Genomic DNA, 9,648 nt, shown 5'->3' with positions numbered 1-9,648 from the left:
TTCTCTTTGATGGTAATAATGAAGGAACTTAATTAAGTCAAGCATTGAAGCAAATAAAAAATTAGTCAACATTATAGGGCCACTCCTTTATTTACCTTTCCTCCTTTCCCCTCCCCTCCTCTCCTCCTCCCTCCCTTCTTTCACTTTCAGAAGTTGCAATTACGTTACCCATCTCCCTAAATACTTCAGTATATATCTCCTAAGAACCAGGCTATTCTAAATAACCATAAAATAATGACCAGATTTAGGAAAATTACCATTGATGCAATGCTGATATCTAAAATATAGTCCAGATTCAAGGTTATTTTCTTTCATAAAATAAAATAATGCCCCTTGCCCCCCCCCCTTTTTATTGGAATAGGGTAATAGCAAGGGAGGTCTTCTAGAACTTTTCACACCCTTCTTTCTTTACCTATTTCTTCTAGATAACCCATTTCTTCTCAGACTGCCACCCACATTGTCTTCCATCACCACTGGCCAATGTCATTCACCATCATACTCGTGCATCTTCCCCATGTGCCTTCAGGGCTTTCTAGGGACTGGCAGTGAGTCCTTCTAGCCTGATACTCATGGATGATGATGCTGACTCACTGTGATCCCATTTCCCAGGGGCCATTCGCAGTATTTCCCCCACAACCTTATGAAATGTGGACACTTTATAAAGATCTCCAGGAGCCAGGAGACATGTTTTGAAGAAAGACGACAAATGGTGCCTCTGTACCTTATTGCAGTAGATTTCTGCCTATCCACAACAAGTGTGAACAATTGAAAGCTGTCTGGAATTCAGTTGGTTTTTACCAGATTTGGGAAGCCAGTATTTTCAATGGGTTCATGATATTCTCTTACTGAGAAAAAGCAAAGAAGAGCAAGTTACAGAGTAATGTTTATGGAATGAGCTCACTGCCATAAATATAGGCAATTTCTCTCTGTATGAACATATGCTTGTATTAGCTTAGAGAAAACAATAGAAGGATATGCACCAATTTACTGTACATCAAATTATTAACACCACTTACTTTAAGGAGGTGTAGGATTGGCTTTTTCTTTACATATCTCTATAGTTTTTGACTTACACAGAATATATATTCTTTTTGTAATAAAAAAATAATAAAGAGTTTGAAAAGCAGAGTATTCAGAGCAAGCACACAGACCTGATTTAGTACAAAGCTCCCAAATACTGGAAGAGGAGGGCATCGATGGTACCTCAGGCAGGCAGGTCGCTTGGCACATAGTGATTAATTGCTGAATGAATGAATGAATGAATGAATGATGTGGGATTATGCATGTTCTGTTTGAAAGAACTATCTTTTATACAAATCCATTTCTCCTGGAGAAATTGTTTTGGGTTCTTCAATGCTAGGACAAGTTTTGCTGATCTGAGGAGAGAAGCAGATTTGGAAGGAAGTAAGATTTCATTTTGGAGAAATAAAACTTGAAAAGGCTGTTTTCAAGAAGGGAAATGAGGCTTTCTAGTTGAATCCTAGGAAAGGCATCAGCATGTGCCCTCTGGGTTTTATCTATTGTTGCCCCAAAGTGTCCTCCAGGTCTTATGGTCTCTGGACTCGACACACTCAGCTTCCCTTCTGGCAGCCTCCTCTTTTCTCAAGATGTTCCAAATGCCAGATTGCCCAATGGCATCACCCTACGCTATTCAAATATCCAGACATTTTATTTGTCTCTTCAGCTCACTGACTCCAGTAAATCAGTTTCACTTTCCCTCAGAATTGCTTAACTCTCCTGGTCTCATATAGGGCCTCTGAAAGACACAGAGTTTCCCCCAAAGAAACTTTTCCTTTGGGGTTCAATCACCCTCCAAGAAAGCCAAGTTTCTATATGATGTACAGTCTTAGAAGCACCAGGCTTGAATTTTCTTTAAACCACAGTTACATTAAATGGAAATGACTTCTTTTCTCCTCTCTCCTTTGCTTATCCTAAACTGAGTGGGCCTTCCATTTCTAATTGTAACCATTCTTCGAAGTCGGCTCCTCGGGAGACCTCACACCAAAGAGTGGGACATGTTGCCATTTCAGAAGTCTAGGGATGGGCAGATATCGGAGCACGGAGTGATGGGTGCCTGAACCCCACAACTCTCTGCCTGGTACAGCGGCCTCATCGTCACCCTAGACAGCGCACATCATTGGAAGGAGAAATGTAAGCCATCTCAGCTCTTTTTACCTTCTCAAATGCTGAAACACTAGCTTGGAAAATCTGCAGGCTCCTCACACATTCTCAGATATATTCCTTCGTGCCTGACTGAGGTGAAATGATATGGTGCTCCATGGAAGAATCCAGGCCGTGCCAGCAGACGGTTTGGGGCTATGGAACCATGTAAGTGGAAGTAAGCAGTGAACGCCCTCTCAGCTTGGAACCTCCAACCACGCTGAGCCTCCGTGACGGCTGGCTCAGCAGCATCACCGGTTAAGCTAATGTTCCACGTGGGACGTTAATACATTCATGGTGGGTGCCTTATAATTAGATGGTGAGCTATAGATGAGGTGCAATGCCAGCAACCAGGTGGCACTGACAAGGCTTGGCCCCAGTAGGTTCACTGTGTGGGGGCTTCAGAAACCTCAACTCTGTTTTTTTATCACTCCTTTGATATAAGATCTCAGAAAAAAGTCCGGCATCCCTTTGCCCACCTCCACTCCTTTCACAGTCAAGGGCAAACACCCTGGAAGAAAGAAATAATCACAATAATGGGGATGGGAAAAATGATACTCTAATGATCAGACATGGAAGTGAAATGTAATAAAAATAACTTTACCTCATGCACTTTTAATATCTTTCGTATACCACACAGTAATTTACTGGGACACGGATTTTAATACACTACACTGACGGCAAGATAAGAATGACCGAGTTGAATGTGGGTTCATGAAATACACTGGAACCCTTTTATGGTGTCGACTCTGAGGACCAGGGCTCACACCCTCTTTATGGGCGCATTGAGAGGAATTGTGCTTTTACTGTGTGTAGTTGTTATGTTTCAAGGGACATGATTTCACTGGTAGCTTTGCCAAATTTTTGCAATAACAAGATTCTACTGTATTTCTATTTTAGCACCGCAATCTTGTGCGCTGAAGTTTATTTGAAAAAAACCCATAAAAAAGAGAAAGAATCTCAGCCAAATCCAGGTTCCTTTGGGTTTGGCTTGTAATCCAGCGTGAGTGTCCCAACTCGTTGTTTCTCTTCTGCATCTTTAGTGTTTGTCATCTCAGGTAGACATTACTCGTTAGTAGCACATTCCCCAAGAGGAGTCAAAGGAATCTAATTAATCAACTTCTTGTGGGAAACACTGTCTAGATGCTTTTATTGTATGTGTGTGCGTGTGTGTGCGAGAGAAAGAAAGAATTGGGTGGTATTGGTAATGTTCGTTGATACCTATAAATTTAAATTATCCAGACTTCATGAGCACCTCTCCTTTTTTCCATTTAACATGCATCATTAAGAGATTGCTGTATTTTATCCATCATTTACTTCTCAAAGATCAACTATAAAGGACAGGAAGAATCAATCCATTGGTATGCTTTGAATAACACGCTGTATGTGGAGAATATGTGCAAACCTTGAGAAAAACCTTGTAGAGGTGAATTTGTCTACAGAGATATCTCAGTCTTTGGGAAGACATGAACCTTCTGGAAAGATGAATAAAAGGGGAAGAATTCTACTGTCAAAAAAGGAAATCTTAACTTGGAAAAGTGAAATTAGAGTAGGGCACCAAATCCTGAACTATCCAGAGCTTCCTCATTTTATGTTTGATGACATTGCGACTTCCTAACTACAAAGAAAAAAAAAAATCAAGTTGAAGAGCAAAGTATTTGATCAATCCTTCCAACTATTTGTCTACATTATGTGAAAAACATCAGTATGTTTTATTGAATTATTTATTTGTCTTGCAACACCTGGAGAGAAGTCTGTATTTAACTAGAAGAGACTGAAGCTGTTGGGCTTATACAAAAAGTTTAAAATTCAGCCAATTGTACTTTGTGTCACCTCACCAGTAATCCTGGTGTCATCTTTTTGACTAAGTTTCAACTGGGTGTTGGGCCATATGGACTCTCTCCTTTGGATGACACACAGTGGTATAAACACCAAGAGCATTCTCAGTCTGGGCCCACTAGCTGTACAAAGGGCTGACTGAGCCAGTGCATCCAACTGTGGAGGAAATCAGCCTGGACTTTCATTCAGTACAGAGGAGACCCAACTGTCAGTCAATAGCATGTGTTGTTCTCACCCTCCAGCTGGCTGCTTTGGTGCTGTCGCTAGCACTGCCATGGTCATCTTAGTGTTGGGTGCTCAGCAGCCTTACTTACCAAGCACCTCCCTTTCCACCTCCTTGATGGAACCTTGCCTTGGTCTCCTAGAAATAGCTCCTTGTAACCCAATGGACAAGGAAGTGGATTAATAGTTGTTAAAAAAAAAAGTGTACGTTTTAATGGAAAAATGAGGTATTTTCCATTGTGGTAAAGTGTCTTTTTTCAATCATAAAATGGCTTAAAAGAGGAAGCAAAAAGAGGAACATGTTTTAACTTTAGTTCGTAAAATGAGTTCTTGAGAAAGCTGGTAGCCATCTATTTCGAAGAATGATGACTTCTTTTTGTCATCCAAATATTGTATCATTTCCAGAATATAATGATCTCCCATAATGATATGAGTTTGCAAATATGACCATGGAGCAAAACTAATACTCCTGTATGGCAGTTCCATATGACAACATATAAAGAGGGAGAGATGGAGGGAAGGGGAGAGAGAGAAAGAGAGAGAGAGAGAATATCTGCATAGTTTGACTATTCAAATGATAAGACCTGAGACTGTTAAGAGTAAGACAAGACCTCTCTTTTTGTGACCAGTCAACTGACACTAGAGGGGTATTGTGCCAGTAGGTAAGTGACGGAGAGATATTTTTAAACATGGTGTTTCTTAATAACCCCTGTGGTCCAGAATTTTATATGGATGTTCTTGTTGGAGCACATCCATGCAACAAGATAAAACCAGACTTGTTATTCAGAGAGACGCTCCATGTTTCCAATACTCCCAGCTCTGACTACAAATTATTAATCACAGCTGTTCCATGGAGAGGGGAGAGCTCAGCTTTGGGCTACAAAATGTTGAGAACCACTGCATAGAAGCCACTTACAACATCCAACCACCAGCTTGCCACTAAGAATAGGAGAGAAAGAGCAAAGGAGGCAGATGTGGTTGCTGCCCGGTTGGAAATTATGGTACCAACAGGACTCCGAGTGAGGTAAGTGGTAGGGGTGTGGGGTGCTGTGCTCTCCCTGAAGTTCTGTTCTGAGCCCTCCCAGACCTGACTGGACACTTCTTCTTACTGTGCTAACTATCCAATGTGACAATGACAAGCTGCCTTCTGGAAAGTGAGCATCTTCCTTCCCCACCTAAACCTGTCTGCCTGGCAGAGTCCACCCTCTTTTCCTTAAGCAGATTCTTCTCTGAGTGTGACTGTGAAGAGAGGAGGCCAAGGCTTTCTAGGTTGCTTGTAGTAAGGAAGCAGAGCAGGGCGCTCCTTTGTAATGCTGGGAGTGCCTGCAAGTGGCGTTAGGAATCTGTTCATGAGTTGGTTGTCCCTGATGGTAGTTCTCCAAGTTCATGTGCAGGGGACTCCAAACGGGAGCCAGCCCATCAGATTCATGGAAGATGAATTGACTCTAAAAATGAACTTGTCGTAGGGTGAGTGGCATAGATTGAGCTCTTTCTACTTGCACCATTCTTTGTTACCATCTTATTCAATCCAAATGTCCACATTTCAGGGATGGCGCTGTTATCCACAAGAATGCAAGAAGAATGAGGGCAGGGACTTAGGTTCACTCGTACATGCTGTGCACTTGGTGTGTTTGCTTTTTGAATGATTTAATAAGTGTTATCCTTACAGATGAAGAAAGAGAGGTTTAGTGAGATTCAACACTCCGAGAGTTCACCCAGCTAGATAATGGCAGAACAAGGACTCATGCCTGGTCCTCTGTGGAGGTTTTATGCTGTGCGGGGAACTGTGTGCCCCAGAATTCCTGTTCCTGTGGGGCCCCGGGTTGGGGTTGGGCACAAGAGAAATTCGCATGAGATTTGGCCGGTGGGACTGAAGCAGCAGCCACTCTGCTCAGAGGGTGGGCTTGAGGGCACCCTGGTAGCTCACACCCGTTATCACTGATCTGCGAGCTCACCTGGTGGTTGGGGCCAACAGCTGGACCCACAGCTTCTCCAGTTCCAAGTAGGTGCTCTGAGGCCTGGGCCAGGACCCTTAAGCTGTTTTGTGGCAAAGGGTGTCCGCTTCTTCTGCAGGCTAGCTGTACTGTCAAGGTGGGAGCCCTGGGGACCAGACACAGGCTCTGGGTGGTGTTTGTCTCCCCGCTTCACATCCAGGTTCTCTTCTCCATCACTGGCTCTGCTCACCTATAGCAAGTGTAGGGCCACTGCCAGAGGCAGAGACAACAGACTCCCACAGACTCCTCCACCAGCTCCCACAACGATGTCTGGTCTAATCCATATAACAAACCTTTCATTTCACATCACATGTGGTCGTTCTGCTTCCCCCATCAAACTTTAGCTGTTACCTTTATCAGGCTCCAACTTTCTCACACGCTGCACTCGCTAGGAGAGCAGGAGGGTGAGGCGACAAGGCGGCTTTGGTGGGATTTGACCCCTCTGGCTCCGAGAAACTAAGGACTTCCTCCGTCAGATGCTCAGAGAACCGAGGTGGGGGCGGGGGCTGTGGGCTCAAGGCAACACAGAAAATTAAGAAGTCATGTCAGTGTTTTTGTTTCTGAACACGTTGCAGCGCTAGTGAGTTGTGGCTAACTATGGTTTTAAGATAGGCCAAAAATAAACTGATGCACAAAATATTTCAGTGGCCCTTTGTGGCCAACATAAAATGATTTGTCAATTCATTTTCATCCTTTGTCCTGATTTCCCACTCGATGCTCCTCAATGTCCTAGTCCTAGGCTGCTTTTCCACGGCAGGCATCCTTGTGGAAAACAAATGTGTTCTCTTTTACTACCTTGATGAAACATCTGGAGCGTGGTATTTTCCCACTTTTCATTTCTTTGGTGTCATAGAGATCCAGGCATCAACAATGCGTCTCTTTTCCCTTACGTTTTTTAAAAGTGTTATTCTAGTTTTCAGTGCGCTTTTTCTGGAAAACAATTTTGCAAGGTGCAAGCTATTCAGATGAAGTGCTGAAATCTTGGCTGTAGGAAAAGCTAAGCGTAACCAGGCAACACTCACTTGAACCCCAAGTGTAACACTTCAGAGGTTTACCCTTTGCCATTTAGCACGTTCCTTTTGCAGTCTGCTTGCACACTACGTACCCCGGGACTTTCCTGGGTTTCTCTACCTTCTGCTTTTGGGGTAATATTGGTTTAACCACCAGAAGAACAGCATTAGACATTAGAAAGATCCAATTTTCTTACATAGGAGCAGAAGAGGCTTTATACAGCCCATTGTTTCACATGATTTTGAGGAGCCATCTCTGGCTTTCTAAAGAATCTGTCCTCAGCCCCAGACTTCCTGGACCTCTCCCCCCCCCCACACCCCATAATTATATTGTCTGAGAAAGCAGGCCCCTAGTTTGGCTCTCCCTTATTCTATGTGGATTAGGGTTGCTAGATAAAATACAGGACACCCTGTTAAATTTGCATTTCATCTAAACAACAAAGTAATTGTTAGTATATCCCAAATTTTGCTTGGGACATACGAAGAAAAAGATTTATCGCATAGCTGAAATTTAAATGTAACTAGGCCTTCTCTACCTTATTTGCTAAATCTGGTGACTTACGTGTGTGGGTGCTTCCTGCATCCCAAGTTCCTGAAGGCCCCCACTTTCCAAATGCCACAGATTGACAGGACCCCCAACAGTAAGCCAAGCTCTGGACAGTTGATTGGATTCTCCTTGAAGAATGTATTTGCCTTCTAGCATTTGGATGTGTTCTTTAGTCCTGCCACCAAAATAAAACACAAATAGGGCATTTGATATGAACCTTGTTATCTAAGTGCTTTGGGCGTGGGGCTGAAGAATTGGGAACATCCGACAAGTGGTGACCCCCTTTCTGAGGTGCAGTGCTCGCTCCCAGACTTCACCAGCAGCTTGGATACTCTCTGGGTGACACAGTTTTTCTTCTATTTCCTTCCTCTTCTTATCAAAGCTGCTAGTCCTTTTTTCTTACAAAAGTAATGGCCTTCTCTGTTTGAACCTGAACTCAGTCGAACGTTTGTGCATCCATATTTTGCAAGTTAGAAATGACCATCTGACCAGTCCATAGAAGGCATTCCTGAACTGGAACACAGATTCTTTCTTTTTTTAAATTAAAATTTATTGGGGTGACAATGGTTAGTAAAATTACATAGGTTTTAAGTGTACAATTCTGTATTACATCATCTATGTATCACATTGTGTGTTTACCACCCAGAGTCAGTTCTCTTTCCATCACCATATATTTGACCCCATTTACCCTCATCTATCACCCCCACCCCCCTTACCCTCTGGTAACCACTAAACTATTATCTGTATCTATGAGTTTTTGTTTCTTTGTTTGTCTTGTTCCTTTGTTGCTTTCAGTTTTACATCCCACATATCAGTGAAGTCATATACTTTTCGACTTCTTCTGTCTGATTTATTTCGCTTAGCATAATAATCTCAAGATCCATCCATGTTGTTGCAAATGGCACTATTTCATCTTTTCTTATGGCAGAGTAGTATTTCATTGTGTCTATATACCACATCTTCTTTATTCAATCATCTACTGAAGGACACTTTGGTTGTTTCCATGTCTTGGCCACTGTAAATAAAGCTGCAATGAACATCTGGACACATATATCTTTACGGATTAATGTTTTCAGATTTTTCTGGGTATGTACCCAGGAGAAGGCTTGCTGGGTTATGAGTGTAGATTCTTATTACCCAGGTCATGCAATATAGACTCAGAGAGGTTCACAAGTGGTGGGAAATTGTGGTACAGAAGAGGATAAAGGCTTTTTGAGATTAGTTTGAAAATAGCATTTATCAGGCTTTTCCAGATTCTGAAACTAACACCTGTTCATTGTAGGAAAACAAAATGCAAACATATAAAACACAAAGGACAAAATTTTAAAAAATCATTCATAACACCAAATATAACCACTGTTGATATTTTTGGTGCATATTTTTAATATTTTTGTATAAACATATGTATTGTTTGAACAAAAGTAGCATGCCACCCAAAAATGTTCTGTAACTTATTTTTTTGTTATTATTTAGCAATGGATTGTGAACATTTTTTCAGTGTGAAGTTTACTTGTCTATCAGTAATTCTCAGTGGTGTTTGGGTTGTAGGTCTCATTAAAGAAAGTAATGAAGGTTTTGAACTTTCTTTCAGCAAAACTACTTGTACAGGCACCCAGAGAATTTTGGATAAAATTTCAGACTCTCGGAATGAATCTGTAGCTCCTACAGGGTAAATAGGACCTGTTCTAAAATATCACAACTGATCGTAACTAGTACCAGCTCATGGGACATTTTGAGGCTCCCAGTAAGAATTTATTTTATTAGGTTGGTGCAAAAGTAATTGTGGTTTAAAAGGTTAATAATTGCAAAAACCACAATTACTTTTGCACCAGCCTAATAGTATGTAAGCTAATGGAGCAATTATACATTTGCAACT

The 9,648-nt window shown here is 41.9% G+C and overlaps 1 long non-coding RNA gene across 4 annotated transcripts in view; it reads left to right on the top strand.

Moving 5' to 3' along the window:
- Positions 1-4,807: 4,807 nt before the first annotated feature.
- LOC141567926 (uncharacterized) overlaps positions 4,808-9,648 on the top strand; it is a 316,152-nt gene continuing 311,311 nt past the window's right edge. For all 4 annotated transcript variants that reach the window (XR_012490914.1, XR_012490915.1, XR_012490913.1 and 1 more), the window contains exons 1-2: positions 4,808-4,883; positions 5,065-5,245. This is a non-coding gene — a long non-coding RNA (uncharacterized LOC141567926). The remainder of the gene's footprint in view (positions 4,884-5,064; positions 5,246-9,648) is intronic.

The sequence above is a fragment of the Rhinolophus sinicus genome, linkage group LG12, assembly GCF_036562045.2.
Source record: "Rhinolophus sinicus isolate RSC01 linkage group LG12, ASM3656204v1, whole genome shotgun sequence".
NCBI classification, from domain to species: domain Eukaryota; kingdom Metazoa; phylum Chordata; class Mammalia; order Chiroptera; family Rhinolophidae; genus Rhinolophus; species Rhinolophus sinicus.
Note: the sequence above shows the minus strand (reverse complement) of the source record. Positions and strands in the feature narration are given on the sequence as shown.